Source organism: Acipenser ruthenus, chromosome 36 (assembly GCF_902713425.1).
Source record: "Acipenser ruthenus chromosome 36, fAciRut3.2 maternal haplotype, whole genome shotgun sequence".
In the NCBI taxonomy this organism is placed as follows: domain Eukaryota; kingdom Metazoa; phylum Chordata; class Actinopteri; order Acipenseriformes; family Acipenseridae; genus Acipenser; species Acipenser ruthenus.
The window spans coordinates 5,455,807-5,474,005 of NC_081224.1; the positions used below are offsets into that span (position 1 = coordinate 5,455,807).

General features: G+C 37.9%; 2 protein-coding genes and 1 long non-coding RNA gene across 11 annotated transcripts in view; 2 read left to right on the forward strand and 1 right to left on the reverse strand.

Annotated features, from left to right (window-relative positions):
• rfx1a (regulatory factor X, 1a (influences HLA class II expression)) overlaps positions 1-2,744 on the reverse strand; it is a 163,960-nt gene extending 161,216 nt beyond the window's left edge. For all 5 annotated transcript variants that reach the window (XM_059008332.1, XM_059008331.1, XM_059008330.1 and 2 more), the window contains exon 1: positions 2,574-2,744. The gene's annotated coding sequence lies outside the window, so the exon portion shown is untranslated. The remainder of the gene's footprint in view (positions 1-2,573) is intronic.
• A 934-nt stretch (positions 2,745-3,678) lies between these two features.
• On the forward strand, positions 3,679-10,297 carry LOC131706669 (uncharacterized). The gene is made up of 2 exons (XR_009310732.1): positions 3,679-4,118; positions 9,604-10,297. It is a non-coding gene; the product is annotated as an uncharacterized LOC131706669 (long non-coding RNA).
• A 3,768-nt stretch (positions 10,298-14,065) lies between these two features.
• The window catches only part of LOC131706670 (interleukin-12 receptor subunit beta-2-like), a 75,622-nt gene continuing 71,488 nt past the window's right edge, over positions 14,066-18,199 (forward strand). For all 5 annotated transcript variants that reach the window (XM_059008222.1, XM_059008224.1, XM_059008223.1 and 2 more), the window contains exon 1: positions 14,066-14,276. The gene's annotated coding sequence lies outside the window, so the exon portion shown is untranslated. The remainder of the gene's footprint in view (positions 14,277-18,199) is intronic.

Genomic DNA, 18,199 nt, shown 5'->3' on the forward strand with positions numbered 1-18,199 from the left:
GTACTGGCAAAATGCATTCCTAACTTAGATCCTATTGCTGTACCATCGTTTTGTTTGTAATTCTTATCAACAAATGTAAATTAACTGTTTTCTAAAACTATGTTGATCATGTTCAGTACCCCTGCTGTAGGTATTGATTTATCTAGTCTATTATCTAGTGCTTTTTGACAAGCTTCTAAAGTTTCTTTACGAGGGACACTTGGGTACAAGGATTTCACATCCATGCAAAATAAAATTGTATCCTCTGGAATATATATAAACATGGATGAAGTCTAGATTTGCATCCTGAGCAATTCGAAAAAAAAGGGCATACAGTAGTGACATCCAAAAGTGATAATTCCTCTAGAGGAAAATATACTTGAACTTTAACCCATTCAACTCCTTGAGACCATCACTTTCAATTCAAATACAAAATGTCTCATTTTCAATCACTCGACAACACAGTACAAAAATGTTCATTAATGATCAACAAAATGAAAATACATTTAAAAAAAACGATGTAAAGCTGGTACATTCATATCTCAGAGAACCTGGAGAGGAACAGGTAATTAAAACAAGGTAAAGCCGGCAATCATCTAAAGTTGAAGCACTAACGGATAACGACATAGAACGTCTGTACAGCACTGAAACACTTAAGTTTAACCCTTTGCTGCCCTGGTCCGACATTGCAATTTTCCCTTTCCGGTCCAATGTCGGACCCTGTCTGACATCATCAAAAAGACTTAAACAGGTCTCTTGTCGTTTTTTCTCCGGAAAAAGCCGAGAAACCCATTCAATGACCGAGTGACACCGATAGGAGCCGAGAGAAGCCGGGAAAAAAAAGGGGGGGGGGGGCGTATCTCTATAAACAGCGCATCTAAAAATAAACTGCCGTGTGAAAATAAATTGGACCTAACGCGCCTGAGACGCGCTGAATAAATGGACCGCTAAGGGTTAAAATAAAAACCCACTGTACTGCTGAACCTTGTCTTTTTTTAATTTTAGCATCACAAGGGTATCCATGTATTATAGAAAATAATAGGTGGGCCTCTTCAGTGTGTTACAGAAACACTAAACTACTTGACTATTTATGATGTCACTGAAACCCTAGATGGAATTATTTTCCTGTAATTCACTGAAGCCCATCTATTTTCTCTCGCTCTCTCTCTATAGTGGATTCTCATTAATAGGAATTTCAAGGGACCAGCAAAAAAGTGAATACACTGCAAATGAACTACACTTGAAAACTGCATATCCCATTCTGATCACAGGAAATTTTAAACCCCATAAAACAAGGCGTACTTTTTGGTAAAGTGTTAAACTACTGGTTAATTAACTTTTTTATTTCTTATGTTTGTGTGATTCTGTATTTTTTTTTATATAACGCTGTATCTGTTTTTCCTACTTATTTTATTTAGTCACATTTTTTGGCAAAATACACCATAAACAAGGTTGCTAGTTTTTCATGACTAAATATCTATTTTCTCTATTTGCAAATTAATTTTATCTTTACAATATATATATATATATATATATATATATATATATATATATATATATATATATTCACGCACTTGCACAAAACTAGCATCAATTTGCATAGGACACAATTTGGTATCTTATGTATCCTGTGTTTGATTTCATTATTTTTTTTAACTTTATCACGCCCTGAAAATACAAGCGTCAATTATTATCGTTGTACAATTTCTAGTCTTTCTACTTTCACCTGAAGAACAGACCTCTGAGATATTTTAAGCTTGTGATTAATTATTGTTTAGTTAGTTCAATAAAAAGTATCACCTCTCTTTGTCTATTCTATTGTAAGCTATGCTCCGCGTCTGCTATGACGCCACCACACCAACAGTTTTCGCTCGTGGCCGGTCATCATGGACGCACTTCCCGCCCCAACCCTCCTCTATCTGTCACTTTCAGGAATCTGATTGCCTGGCTTTCCTCGTTCCAAGCAACTCGATTTGCTCCAATCGTCAGTCGCCGTCGTCCCCCTCCTCCCCTCCCCCCCTCTGACACACACACTGTCTCTCGCCAAGCCCCCCTCGCCAGATCTGACTGTCAAAGAAGCAAATTAAAAATAAAAATAAAAACCCTGTCAAACTGCGAGAGAAAGCACGGGAAAACCCCCGGTTCTCGCCTTTTAACTTTTATTTTAAAACTACAAACACTTTATAGAATTGAATTTAAGTACCCTATCCAGCCCACCTTAACACAGCGAAAACTAAAAAGACCAAGCTTTCTTAAACAAATCAGGGCGATACTTTAAAAGTTTACAATTTTAAATAACAAGGCAGCCCCGAAGCTCAGTTGTCAACATTAGGAGACCACTACACAAGGCTGTTATTTAATACTAAGGCTTGACAAGAAACTACAATCCAAGTGCACTCCTGTATTATAACGCCCGCCATTTTGCACCCCAGTCACGGATTGACATCGTCATAACAACCGCCTCGGCTTGAAGATTGGCTGGGCAGCCAATACATACACCTCAGGCTCATACGGCACTTTTCCGCTTTCTGTGGGGCTAAAAAAAAAACACAACAGCAAAATCAACAAAATGAATAAGGAAAGTCTCGGTTCACCTCTATGTTTCGCTGGGTTTTTTTCCCCGGTAATTTTTGGTGTTGGGTTTTTTTAAGGAATCGGGTTGTTGTTGTTGTTGATTCGCGTTGCTGGGTTCTTGTCGCCAGGACTACCGTGGCTATGGCGCTCCGTCCTCACCGGGGCAACTGTTGCTACCCACCCGCCTTCTTTCTTCCCACCCCTCGGTAGCGATTGGACCGCGGCATGAAACTCCTGGCCAGCAGATTTGTCATGATTGAGTAGTCGACCTGTCATACAAAAAAAGCCTTATTCTGATTGATCAAATGACGCGTCAATAAAGTAATGCCACCGCCCTTTAAAATCCCGCCTACCACTCCCAAGATTAATGGCTTGTTTTTCTGTCAGTTATTCATTCTGAATTAGTATTGGACATAGTCCATGTCAATCAACATCAAAAATGCCTTCCTTTACGGCTGGAGGGCCCACTTTTGATCATGTTGTGATAGGATAGGTGTGTGCTCATCTTACTTTAAGCGGACTTTGATTGGATTCATTTCTTGCCAATCTACATGACCACTGCTCAACTACAGGCCAGAGTGTACAAAGAACACGGGCAATGCATTGTGGTTTATGTAGTTTTTATATAGCAAAAGTAGTAAAACCGTTCGCCAACGTTTCACGTATAGACCGTGAAAAAAGTAGATATCGCCTTTAGGCTTTCTGAATTTAAAGGGAGGGTTCCTGCTGTCAAATTTTGACTGCGGTCAAGCTATCAACCAGCTTCGAAATGCCGGTCAAGCTATCGCCAGTTTTGAAATGCAAGTCAAGCTATCGCTATCTCGCAATCAGACGCTTTACTTGTATAGATAGTTTCCCTGTTTCAGGCAGTGAAATTTTTCACTCTGAAAGATTTAGAATTGCACTGGAATAAAACGAGCGATGAAATACACTTTCATACATTTTCAAAAAGAATGAAAAACGTAATATTTAATAAGTATGAAAGAAATCAAATAGCTTATTGCAACAGTCAAAGGACGATTCTATGTTGTTTAAATTATCCAATGTCCCTCTCTCATATGTCAAAGTATGATGTAATTTTACTGTAGCTTTTTTTTACTTACAGTAAGCCCAATATCAGCCCTATAGCCATTATATGCCACTTATGCAGATTTGTAGCTACAGTACAAAAACCTTCCATTGGACCTCCCTAATTTCACTACAGATGTGTCGTACGCATGTTCCTCTCTCATATATCACCAGGGCTCGAATTACCGGGGGGTTGGGTGCGTCGAGCCCCTCACTTAATATTCGCAACCCCCCAACTTATTATTTTTCAATTGGGGGGGGGGGGGTCGAGTTTTAACCCCCCCCCTCGAGAATTTGGGAGAATTAGTGAGAACGGTATACTTGCAAGACGGACGACATACGCCTCACACCCCAAGCCTGGCACCCTTTAACTCCGCCTCTAACTCCACCTCTACAGTGATGCAAAAAGAAAGGCGTCACATTTGAGAAGGAGAAACATATGCACGGTTGTTGCAAGCACAGTTGCATTTAAATTTTGACAGAAGTGGATACACAAGGTATGTTTAACTTGTTAAATTCGCCTTTGTATTTAATTATCCATTAGTTGTATATATATATATATATATATATATATATATATATATATATATATATATATATATATATATATATATATATATGTGTGTGTGTGTAACTTTAACTTATATATACATTAGAAACATTTGTTAGTGTCCGCTGAAATTACTTAAATCACATATATTTTTAATGTGATTTATTTTCAAATACTTATAAAAGTTATAATTAATGTTTATTAAATAACGATGGCATTACTACAGGGTGTAAACACTGGTTACTTACGACTACAGCTAGTTATAACAAAGATCTCTGTTACATAACGGTAAAAATGCCAATTAGGCAGATATATTGTTTTCCATAAAAGTAACAAAGATTCAGGTTAGCATGCAGTACATCCGAAGTTACACCAATGATTTAACTTTCATTTTTATAATTATTATTCATTTGGTTACGTTGTTTAAGTTGTACAATTTTGCATAAAAACATATACACTTTTCATATATTAAATGTGTATTCATTTGTCATCTGTGGTTAATATATATATATATATATATATATATATATATATATTCCCCCCCCGTAAATTACTCTGGACTTACAGCGGACAGTGGCCTTTTATCATTGAGGTGACATTATATTATAATTTTATGTGTATATCTATGTTGACAGTAGAGAAGTCAAGAGAAAATATAGATTGAAATTAAACAAAAAAAAAACTGACACTTCAAAGAGTTTTCATCGAATTTATACCTATCTGGAAATAAAGCTTCTATATCTAAAAATCTGTATTTTCTCTTGACTTCCCTACTATAAATGATCAGAAGTAAACGAGGCTCAGGCTTTAAGTGTGTTTGAAAAGATAGTTGTGACAACTCTGTAGCCTGAAATGGAGAATCCAAAAGCTGCAGGACCAGTTTTTCATCTAGCCAAGCACTCAGCATTCCCTGCATAAACTAGTTTGTACTGCCTTGATCTGACTGCAACAGCTCAGGTCTTGCATAAGTATTCACCCCCCTTGGACTTTTCCACATTTTGTAGTGTTACAATCTGGAATTAAAATGGATTTAATTGGGATTTTTACCATTTGATTTACACAACATACTTAACACTTTGAAGGTGCAAAATATTTTTATTGTGACACAAAAGTTAATGAAACAAAAAAAAAGACATTTGTTGGTTGCATAAGTATTCACCCCCCTGAGTCAATACTTGGTAGAAGCACCTTTGGCAGCAATTACAACTGTGAGTCTTTTTGGGTAAGTCTCTACCAGCTTTGCACATCTGGATCCTGCAATTTTTGCCCATTCTTCTTGGCAAAATTGCTCAAGCTCTGTCAAGTTGGATGGGGACTGCTGGTGAACAGCAATTTTCAAGTCTTGCCACAGATTCTCAATTGGATTGAGGTCTGGGCTTTGACTGGGCCATTCTAAGACATTCAGGTTCTTGTTTTTACATAAGAACATAAGAAGAACATAAGAAGGTTTACAAACAAGAGGAGGCCATTCAGCCCATCTTGCTCGTTTGGTTGTTAGTAGCTTATTGATCCCAGAATCTCATCAAGCAGCTTCTTGAAGGATCCCAGGGTGTCAGCTTCAACAACATTACTGGGGAGTTGGTTCCAGACCCTCACAATTCTCTGTGTAAAAAAGTGCCTCCTATTTTCTGTTCTGAATGCCCCTTTATCTAATCTCCATTTGTAACCCCTGGTACTTGTTTCTTTTTTCAGGTCAAAGAAGTCCCCTGGGTTGACACTGCCTCTACCTTTTAGGATTTTGAATGTTTGAATCAGATCGCCGCATAGTCTTCTTTGTTCAAGACTGAATAGATTCAATTCTTTTAGCTTGTCTGCATACGACATGCCTTTTAAACCCGGGATAATTCTGGTTGCTCTTCTTTGCACTCTTTCTAGAGCAGCAATATCCTTTTTGTAACGAGGTGACCAGAACTGAACACAATATTCTAGGTGAGGTCTTACTAATGCATTGTAGAGTTTTAACATTACTTCCCTTGATTTAAATTCAACACTTCTCACAATATATCCGAGCATCTTGTTGGCCTTTTTTATAGCTTCCTCATATTGTCTAGATGAAGACATTTCTGAGTCAACATAAACTCCTAGGTCTTTTTCATAGTTCCCTTCTTCAATTTCACTATCTTCCATATGATATTAAACCACTCCAGTGTAGCTTTGGCTGTGTGTTTAGGGTCATTGTCCTGCTGGAAGGTGAACCTCTGCCCCAGTCCAAGGTCTCTTGCAAACTGAAACAGGTTTTCCTCTAGAATTTCCCTGTATTTGGCTCCATCCATCTTGCCCTCAATCCTGACCAGTTTCCCAGTCCCTGACGATGAAAAGCATCCCCATAACCTGATGCTGCTACCACCATGTTTCACCGTGGGGATGGTGTTCTCAGGGTGATGAGCAGTGTTGGCTTTGCGCCACACTTAGCGTTTTCCAAAAAGTTCAATTTTGGTCTCATCAGACCAGAGAACCTTTTTCCACATGTTTGCTGTGTCTCCCACATGCCTTTTGGCAAAATCCAAACAGGATTTGATATGGGTTTTTTTCAGCAATGGCTTTCTTCTCGCCACTCCGGGTGTCCGGGTTATAGTTGTCCCATGGACGGTTTCTCCCATCTCAGCTGTGGATCTCTCCAGCTCCTTCAGAGTTACCATTGGCCTCTTGGTTGCTTCTTTGACTAATGCCCTCCTTACCTGGTCACTGAGTTTTGGTGGACGGCCTTCTCTAGGCAGAGTCGCGGTTGTGCCATATTCTTTCCATTTTTTAATAATGGATTTAACGGTGCTCCTGGGGAATGTTCAAAGTTTGGGATATTTTTTTTATAACCCAACCCTGATTGGTGCTTCTCCAAAACTTTATCTCGGACTTGTTTTGATAGCTCCTTGGTCTTCATGATGCTGTTTGTTTAGATATGAGATCATGTGACACTTTAATTGCACACAAGTGGAACTCCATTCAATTAATTATGTGACTTCTGAAGGCAATTGATTGCACCAGAGCTTATTTAGGGGTGTCACAGCAAAGGGGGTGAATACTTATGCATTCAAGACTTTTCAGTTTTTTATTTGTAAATAATTTAGAAAAATATGTAGATTTATTTCCCCACTTCTACATTATGGACTATTTTTTGTAGATCAGTGACAAAAACTCCTAATTAAATCCATTTTAATTCCAGGTTGTAACACTACAAAATGTGGAAAAGTCAAAGGGGGGTGAATACTTCTGCAAGGCACTGTATATATATATATATATATATATATATATATATATATATATATATATATATATATATATAATGTATGTAAAACACCCTAACAATGCATCAATTACAGAAACATTGGTCTCTCTACTCAAAGCACACAAATTTGCTATTGACACTTTTTCTAAAAGGAATAAAATGTAAGAAGTCACAGCATATATGATTTATACAGACGTGCTCAAATTTGTTGGTACCCCTCCACAAAAAACGAAGAATACACAATTTTCTCTGAAATAACTTGAAACTGACAAAAGTAATTGGCATCCACCATTGTTTATTCCATATTTAATAGAAATCAGACTTTGCTTTTGATTTTTTATTCAACATAATATTGTAAATAAGAAAACAAATGAAAATGGCATGGACAAAAACGATGGGACCGCTAATCTAATATTTTGTTGCACAACCTTTAGAGGCAATCACTGTAAACAAACGTTTTCTGTAGCTCTCAATGAGACTTCTGCACCTGTTAACAGGTAGTTTGGCCCACTCTTCCTGAGCAAACTGCTCCAGCTGTCTCAGGTTTGATGGGTGCCTTCTCCAGACTGCAAGTTTCAGCTCTTTCCATAGATGTTTGATAGGATTCAGATCAGGACTCATAGAAGGCCACTTCAGAATAGTCCGATGCTTTGTTCTTATCCATTCTTGGGTGCTTTTAGCTGTGTGTTTTGGGTCATTATCCTGTTGGAGGACCCATGACCTGCGACTGAGACAGAGCTTTCTGACACTGGGCAGTACGTTTCGCTCCAGAATGCCTTGATAGTCTTGAGATTTCATTGTGCCCTGCACAGATTCAAGGCACCCTGTGCCAGGCGCAGCAAAGCAACCCCAAAACAACCGAGCCTCCTCCATGTTTCACTGTAGGTATGGTGTTCCTTTCTTTGAAAGCTTCATTTTTTTGTCTGTGAACGTAGAGCTGATGTGACTTGCCAAAAAGCTCCAGTTTTGACTCATCTGTCCAAAGGACATTCTCCCAGAAGGATTGTGGCTTGTCAATATGCATTTTAGCAAATTCCAGTTTGGCTTTTTTATGTTTTTCTTTCAAAAGTGGAGTCCTCCTGGGTCTTCTTCCATGGAGCCCACTTTCGCTCAAAAAGCGACGGATGGTGCGATCAGAAACTGACATACCTTCACCTTGGAGTTCAGCTTGTATCTCTTTGGCAGTTATCCTTGGTTCTTTTTCTACCATTCGCACTATCCTTCTGTTCAATCTGGGGTCAATTCTCCTCTTGCGGCCGCGCCCAGGGAGGTTGGCTACAGTTCCATGGACCTTAAACTTCTTTATAATATTTGCAACTGTTGTCACAGGAACATCAAGCTGCTTGGAGATGGTCTTGTAGCCTTTACCTTTACCATGCCTGTCTATTATTTTCTTACTGATCTCCTCAGACAACTCTCTCCTTTGCTTTCTCTGGTCCGTGTTCAGTGTGGGGCACACAATGATACCAAACAGCACAGTGACTACTTTTCTCCATTTAAATAGGCTGAATGACTGATTACAAGATTGGAGACATGTGTGATACTAATTAAAGAAACTAATTAGTTTGAAATATCACTATAATCCAATTATTTATTATCTTTTCTAAGGGGTACCAACAAATGTGTCCAGGCCATTTTAGAATATCTTTGTAGAATAAACAATAATTCATCTCTTTTCACAGCTTATTTGCTTTATTCTATGACATACCAAAGGCATGCAAGTATACATGATAAAATAGCTTTTAATTTCATCACTTTTCAGGAGGAATGAAGCATTATTTCAATGAGCTGTAAGGGTACCAACAAATTTGAGCACGTCTGTATGTATGTATAGATGTTGTGTATGAGGAAATCGTACTTCATAACTTGCATTTTATGTTAACATTTACAGCTCTAAAAAAATTAATGTTAATACAAAATGTGTAAAAAATGCTTTGAGTATAGAGGCCTTTGAATATACCTCACTGTACCAATATACATCAGTGTTTTCAAATTGCACATTAGCTATAGATCATTATTATTTATTTCTTAGCAGACACCCTTATCCAGGGCGACTTACAATTGTTACAAGATATCACATTATTTTTACTTACAATAAAAACTTTTTTTTTTTTTTACACATTATTTTCATCCAATCTCAATGTAGATACACTGATGTATATTAATTGTAGGTTATTAATCCTGTTGTAATTTGCTCTTTGTATTTCAGTTACATATAACAGCAGTGAAAGGAGGAGTGTTGCCTGAGGTGAAACGGTGTACCCAATGCTGCAGATTGTACCACTGTCCATTTTGCCAGCCAAGCAAATATAAACCCAATAAATGCCACCATTTAAAAAAGCACTTGGATGTCCATCTGAAGGGTGCAGTGTGATGGTTTGTTATTTAATGGTTTTTACATGTAACATTGTTGAAGGTTGTTTAATATATTTAGTGAACAATATGCATTTCAAGTAAAATATCATTAATACTTATTGTTTACATCTGTTTATTTAAATGTTTATAGAGAATGCTCAGGAATACTCACTTGCAAATACAGTAGGCTCCATAATTATTCATACCCTTTATTCAGTGTAAATGAAATGGGGGAATTAAATTAAAACTTGACCCACCAGCTAATCGCAAAGTCAGAATTTAATGGTGGTTGTATTTATTATTAGAAGAAAGTGCCCACTTATGATAAATCAAACTGCTATTAAGTACATATTTCTAATTTGGTTTTAGTGGATGGGTCTAAATGTTGCTTTAATCCCCCCAAAGTTGGTTTTAAAATATCAACAAAAAGCAAGTGTATATTCATTATTTCTTGCTATATCATAAAAACATATCTGTCAAAAATAACTGCATTTTAATTTAATATCCAAACTGCATTATATATTTGTAATAAAGTTCTTTGTTTGCGATTTTGACCTCCTTGTTTGTTTTCATAGTACTTTTGACAGGAAAGCAGGACTTCAATCAAAACAGATAAATAAGTGCTTTAAAAAAAAAAAAAAAAAAACCTTCAGACAACTGTGAATGAATGACTGTGTTGACATCTACTTTGTCAGGGGTGCAGAACTCTGGGGCAAGAAGGTTTTCATTTTTTGATCCCCCTGAGGCCTTCATTACCTGATTTGAATTAATTTGCTTAATTGGACAAGTTTACCCTTTTATTTGCTCTTAATCAGTTGGAGATTTACTGACAGCTACAAAAACCGGCTGGACTGTCTGCGACTCTAGAGGAGCAGAATTGTGCACCACAAAATGTATATATTACACTTGATGTGGGATTTTGACAATTTATGTGTGGGAAAATTAAACATGTTCAGTCCAAATGTTTATTAATTGGAGAACATGTGGATGTCAATAAATGCATTATTACAAATATTAACCATCCATCCATCCATCATCAATAACCACTCATCCAATACAGGGTCACGGTGAGCTGGAGCTTAACCCGGCAGACACGGTGCAAGGCAGGACTACACCCAGGATGGGACACCAGTCCATCACTGGCCAACTCTCACACAAGCATGCACACAGAGGGCAATTTAGAGTTTTTGGATGAGGGGAGGAAACCAGTGTGCCTGGTGAAAACCAACACGAACACGGGGAGAACATGCAAACTCCCCTGAAACGGGAATCAAACCTGGGACCCTGGAGCTGTGAGGCAGCAGCGCTAACCACCACACCACCATGCCACAAACTATAACCTAATATACATGATAAATCATAAGAGCAAAGATTGTAATCAAGTTCTTCATTAAGACCCCCAGTGGTACAGAACTCCTTGTTATTATTATTATTATTTCTTTAGCAGACGCCCTTAGCCAGGGTGACTTACAATTGTTACAAGATATCACATTATTTTTTACATACAATTACCCATTTATACAGCTGGGGTTTTACTGGAGTAATCTAGGCAAAGTACTTTGCTCAAGGGTACAGCAGCAGTGTCCCCCACCTGGGATTGAACTCGACCCTCCGGTCAGGAGTCCAGAGCCCTAACTACTACTCTACACTGCTAGCCTATGTGTATGTTGTGTATGTAATCAAAGAAATCTTCCAATTTTAATAGGAACAGATAAAATCCACTCCCTTTCTACTAATTCATTTCTATACCAACAAACATCACAGATGTGTTCAATGATTATAATCTTTAATACAAGGCTGTAGTTAGATTTTTATTTGCATCACAGCTTGTTATTTAGGATTTGGGGTTAGGGTTGGTTTGTCTTCAATGTCACTTTTAGCCACGAACTGTACCTGTAGGCAACCACTTTCACTTCAATACAACTGCACCTTGCTAAAAGAGACCCATTTAATCACCACCTCTATGTGACTACATGATAAATTGCTGTATTTTGTGTGTGTGTGTGTTTCACATATGGACATAAATTGCTATAGATAATTTAGCTGATGCTTTTATTCAAAGTGACTTGTATTTGTGTCCATTTATAGAGCTGGGTATTTTACTGGAGCAATTTGTGAAGTACCTGCTTACTCAAGGGTACAGCAGCAGTGCCCCACCTGGGTTTGAACCCTCAACCCTCCGGTAAAGAGTCCAGAACTATGTGAACATGTCCAGGGGTCAATATACCCTATATCTAATTCACTTTGTGCATGCTGCAAATTAACATCCATCCATCCATCCATTATCATTAACCGCTTACTCTTTAACAGGGTCGCAGTGAGCCGGAGCCTAACCCGACATACACAGGGCGCAAGGCGAGACTCCACCCTGGACGGGACGCCAGTCCATCGCAGGGCACCACACACACTCATACAGAGGGCAATTTAGAGTGACCAATCAACCTGGACAGCATGTCTTTGGACTATGGGAGGAAACCGGAGTACTCTGAGAAAACCCACGCAAACACGGGGAGAACATGCAAACTCCACACAGACTGCAAATTAACAGTTATAGAATATATATATATATTTATTTTAGCTCAAAGAGCCAGCTGCCCAACGTTTCGATATGTTGTACATATATATATATTGTAAACGGACTCACCCACTCGGGTTCGTTGCCCCTTTAAAAACACGACCCAGGACACTCAAATGGATTTTTTCCAGCGCTCACACGCTATTTTTTTAATAAACACAAACGTAAAACAAAGCACACAAAATAAACACCTAGCTCTTTCTGAGCACTAACTACACACGCAGGAACCTAACTATCACAGGACGGCTAAGCCGTTTCCCTGTTCCACAAAACTTAACCATACAGGTTTGCACTGTACCTTTCTCTCGGGACTGCCGGGAAGCAGAGCACTCCTTTCTGCCTCCTTCCATTCAGCAGCCTCGAGCAGACTGCCTGTTCTCCTTTTAAACCCCGCACCTGGGCCTAATTTCCAATAACGCCCAGGTGCGGATGATAATTAATAATAAAACAATTAAACAAAACAATAAAGCAACACAAATCAAAACAGTGCATTTCTATAGCAGGGAGGTTTTAACCCCCTCCCTGCTGTTTCTCATAACCCGCTACTTTACAATATATATATATATATATATATATATATAAACTGATTGCACAATGGTTTACGCAGGCCTGTATTTTTATTTTACATCTACATTGAAATTCTAATTTCAGTTTGTATTTCATTTAGGGTATGTAAATACATGGCACAGGGATATTTAGCTATGACATACAAACTCCATTGGCATATGTGACACACAAATCCATGTTGGGCCAGGTTACATGCACTTGTAGAAGGGATGATCCTTGTGGGATACTCACAGACAAAAAGCAGATCAACATGATATGACCAAAGGGACTTAAACAAAGGGATCATCATTCAACTTTGATAAATCAATTGGCATATGAGCTTAAAGGACAGAACAAAAACTGGGATGCAAATAATATGAGTGACTACCTGAACTTCAGCTTCCTATATTTTATTTTGTATACCTAGGCTACCCTATATAGACATGTAATCATGTCAATTTTACATTGTAAATAAGATGAGAATGACACACATCATTCTTACTCTAATACGATTAAGTAAATGTAGATTGTGTGAAGCTATACCCCTATAAAAATGTACCACGGTTCTATAGCGTAGCTATACTATTATTATTATGGTTGTACAGCATTATTGTAACACAGGGAATTGTACATTGATGGTGTAGGATACATATATTATACAATACAATTGTACTTTCACAGATACCATCATACCTTGTTCCAAAACCCATTTTTATAGGGTTCAGTTCTAACAGTATTGTTACAATAGAAACAAACGGATAATTGAACAGTTTCCAAAGAAGCGGAGGGCAGGATATTAATCAGAGAGTATCAAGCAATATTTTAAAATACGCTGTTATCAAGACCATTCCCAACAATGCTTGCAGATTGTTTTTTTTATTATTATTATTTTTTACATACATTACATAACGCAAATAGTTAACGATTACTGCTTTTGTATATATTATATGGAAACGTAAGCACATTAATTAATACTGCCTTTATAAATGTAATGGTGATTAAATGGTTTATTTAGAACGCAATGTCGATGTATTCATTATTTGAAAAACATAAATAAAATTAGCAAATTACATGTTACATTGACAATACAGAGAAAAGTAGATTCCGTAAACAAAAACAAAAAAAAACGACTTCACATGGGTGGGATCGGTGCTTCAATGTGAGGACTTGGAAATTGCATCACTGTAGAGGCGGAGTTAAGGGTGCCAGGCTTGGGGTGTGAGGCGTGTATCGTCCGTCTTGCAAGTATACACTGTTGGAATCAGTTACATTGGGAGCTAAAAAAAATGTCATGTGTTTGTTTAATCTAGCATGCGCAGGGGTATCTATATTGCGGCGGAGTTTTACGTCAAATGTAAACAGGCAGTGGCGGGAGATACTTGAATGGCGAACTGTAGCAGTTAGAGGTAAGAGATAATTCTCAGGTTCACAGATGCTTTTGTTCTAGTCATTCCTCAAACTGTATATGTCTTCTGCAACGAATTTTCATATTGTATGAAGTCGATTTACTTAATAATTGTAATAATAATAATAACAAATGTAAACAATAATGGTAATTCGTGTGTGTTTTTTGTTTGTTTTTGAAGACACCCAAGTCTTTTCCTGTAGTTTCGTAGCCTTTTTGTTTGCTTGGTTAATGTATTGTCTTAAGACATTTCTGTTATCGTAAAGCAAAGGTACCCCGCATTTTTTCATGTTAGTAAATACGGGGAAAGTCTGAGCTTTGGTGTATTTTTTATGAATGGGCTCTACGATTGTCCTACAGTAACTAAACGGACAAAACAAACAAACAAACAAAACACTTGCATTTATTTACAGTAAAAACACTATCAATGAAAATACTTCCCCATTTATCTTACACCAGATGCGTTCCCTAATAATGTACTTCTGGTTTTCCTCAGTGTATAGTGAAATATTACAGCAGGATTGTCACCGTTTAATCCCTGTCTATTCTTAGTGTAAATGAACTGTGGTTCTGGGTGGGGGTGGGTTGGGGCACTTCTCGTTTCATTTTCACGAAGTGTGACGCAGATCCGTGAAGTGAATCGGTTTCGATAATGATGCAGTGTTTATTCTCTGTAAATAGTATGCTCTTTTCAATTGTGTTCATATCATTGTTCTGATTGTTTTCTTAAGCATGTCGAAGTACTGTATATGGATTTTAAAGTATTACGTTTTTTTAGTTATGTAAGTAATGAACTAATTTGAGAGCTTTTTGCTACAGTGCAAAATGTCCTCCGCCTTTTCTCTCTCTTTCTCTTTGCTAAAATTTCAAAACAATGTATGAGTGAAAAGAAAAAATATTTTCCATACCTGTATTGTCTCTTACTAAATTTGACCCTTTAAATTATGACAGTTACAAAATCAGGAGTAACTATTGCTCTGTAGCAAAAAGCTTTGAAAATCACCCTGTAAATGCATTAAAATACTCAAGTAAAACGGGGTAGTTGACAAAGCAGTAGTCTGTAAGAGCAATAGTGTTAAATAGAGAAGCTAAAGGTTCTGCCAGCTTTTAAAACTATTATTATTATTTGTTTATTTAGCAGACGCCTTTATCCAAGGCGACTTACAGAGACTAGGGTGTGTGAACTATGCATCAGCTGCAGAGTCACTTACAACTACATCTCACCCGAAAGAGGGAGCACAAGGAGGTGAAGTGATTTGCTCAGGGTCACACAACCGGGGACCTCCTCAAGCCCTTTCTTTTCTTTAACCACTGGACCACACAGCCTCCTTGTAACGGGGTGTTTATATTTCCGGGGGGGGGGGGGGTCCTTGTTTTACTGAAATTGAACCATAAAGATAACAGTCTGATGTCACTTTTGTCTGACGTCAGTGCTTGGCAGCGTTGCTTTCGACCGTTCCATTTCACTGAATAGGGAGACAATGAATAGCCTATAGTTCAGCACACACGGGTCAGATCTGTGTTTCTGTCTGGATAAAACTAGTAATCTGTGATAATGATTAGTGTTTGTGCCTTCAGTACTGGGGAAACTAATAATAATTTGTTCATTTAGGAAATACGTGTGTCCTATTTTAAACTCCAGTTGTACTTTTTGTTTATTGAAGATCGTTGTTATTGGGTTTGTGATTATTTTTTTCTATCAAAGTTGTAATTTGCTTTGTTAAACTAATGATCTGACTGACAGCTTTACATGGCCCGGCTTGAACAAAACTCTTGTTCATCGAGGAACACATTGACTGATTGACCACACAGCCTCCTCTGTATAATGTACAAATTATAATACTAGTGTATGTTATTGTACTATTATATAATGATAGTATACAGAACTGTATTCCATAAATGGAACAACTGCCATGGCACAAAATAAACTACTGAAAAGATTGATAAGCATGGTCTTGCTTCAAAGTAACATAAAATATGTATGGAAATAATTGAGCAACGGGAAAAAGAAGTGATCAGAAAAGCATCCCTTACTGCTGAAGCAAGGTTTGTAGGGGCAAATATAAAAACAAATTGAAACTACTGAAAAATTGTTTAGGGTAGCCTACCTGTGCGCAAAAGAAACATTGGGAAATTGTTCTGTGCCATGAATTGAATGGTGTAGACATGGATAAAAGTCTTGCATCAGACCATGCATGTGCAAACATTTTGCAACACATCAGTCAGTAAATGACCAGGGAGCTTGTAAGTTACATTAATCAGTGTGCTCACCCATTTTCTGTGATGGTGGATGAGTCCACAACAGTAAGTGTAAAATCCTCACTCATTATAATCCCATTTGAAAATGATGTGTGTAATTTTTTTTTTATCTTGTTCCACTGAATGGACATGTCACTGGAAGAAATATTGCTGAATGCATTTTAAAAATCATTTGAAGAGAATGGTATAAGCATTTTGACTCTAAAAGAGAGAATGATTGAATTTTGCAGTGATGGGGCAGCAGTAATGTTGGGTGGGAATCAGGCTTGCGCAGCAATTCTTAAAAGCATACTGGAAATTGAGTTTGCCATTTTTCACTGCATGGCACATCGATTGGAACTTGTGATGGGTGATGCACTGAAGAGGACCACACCAGTCAGCCACTTTCAGATTTTCATTGATTCACTATATGCATTTTACTACCAATCTCCAAGAAACCAGTATGAGCTACATACTTCAGCAAAGAGGTTGGTGTTCATCTGAAAAAAAATCACTTAAGTATTTGACATTCGATGGGTGTTTTCTTCTTGGGGGGGTGTGTCTGCACTATTAAATGACCTGCCAGCATTGTTCAAACACTTGTGTGGGGTGGCTGAGGACGAGACAAGGCCAGGAAGAGACAGAGCAGAATGCTGTGGTATGGCAGAAAAGATTTCATCTTGAATGCTTGTTGCACAAACCTCATTGTTGAAAGATGCCTTGGAGGAAGTGAGTCAGTTGTCAGTGTTTCTACAGAGAAGGGAAGCAGTGCTACCTACAGCCCAGCTGAAAATAAAAAAAAAAAAATATGTGTGATTCTGGAAGCCATGAAGGAAACACCAGGGTTTGCTCTGTCTCATTTCATAAGCAACTGTAGCAGCAACAGCACTATTATTCCACTCTGATGAGACTTTTGCCTTTTTACGGAAGATATTCCTGCAAGCACTTAGTACCAATATTAAAAAATAGATTCCCTGAAGACCTCTTAATCTCCTCAAGAGTGTTCCACCAAGCACAGTGGCCAGAAGAAGAGGCGGCCAGGGTAATGTATGGCGATGCAGAGGTTCTCCAGCTGGCAAAAACTGTGAAACTACCCATACAGGAAACAGTTTCTTCTTTCAGGGAACTGAAGATACGATCATCCTGCCAACCAACAGCAATTAAAGCTTTGACATGAGGCTAAAGACTTTGCCATTATCTTCTGCTGAGTGTGAGAGGGGATTTAGCTTGATGAATGCACAAATGACAACAAGCAGAGATGGATCTAGTGTTCATGTCAACAAATGGGCCTCCACTACATCTGGCACAACTGCAGAAGTATACAACATCCTGGTTAAGACAAGGACACCGTGCAGCAACGGATAACACAACAGGATGCAGACCTTCCCCACAAGAGCCTCCATTGCATATGAAGCTTTTCATGTAAAGGTCAGATTCTCCCTTCTTAACTTAGAAACATGCACATAGTTTTAAGTTCTTCCAGCACCATTTTACTTATTTGAATAAACAATCACAACATATAAAATCACAACATATGTGTCAACACATTAATCAGTTAATTAAAATGTTATGCAAATCAATGGCCCTATGAGACAGAAAAAACAAGCATTTCTTCACAGTGCTTCAGAAACTCCGCCTATATTTTTTAACCTTGCTAGGCTTTGAAACAAAACATGCTTTATTTCA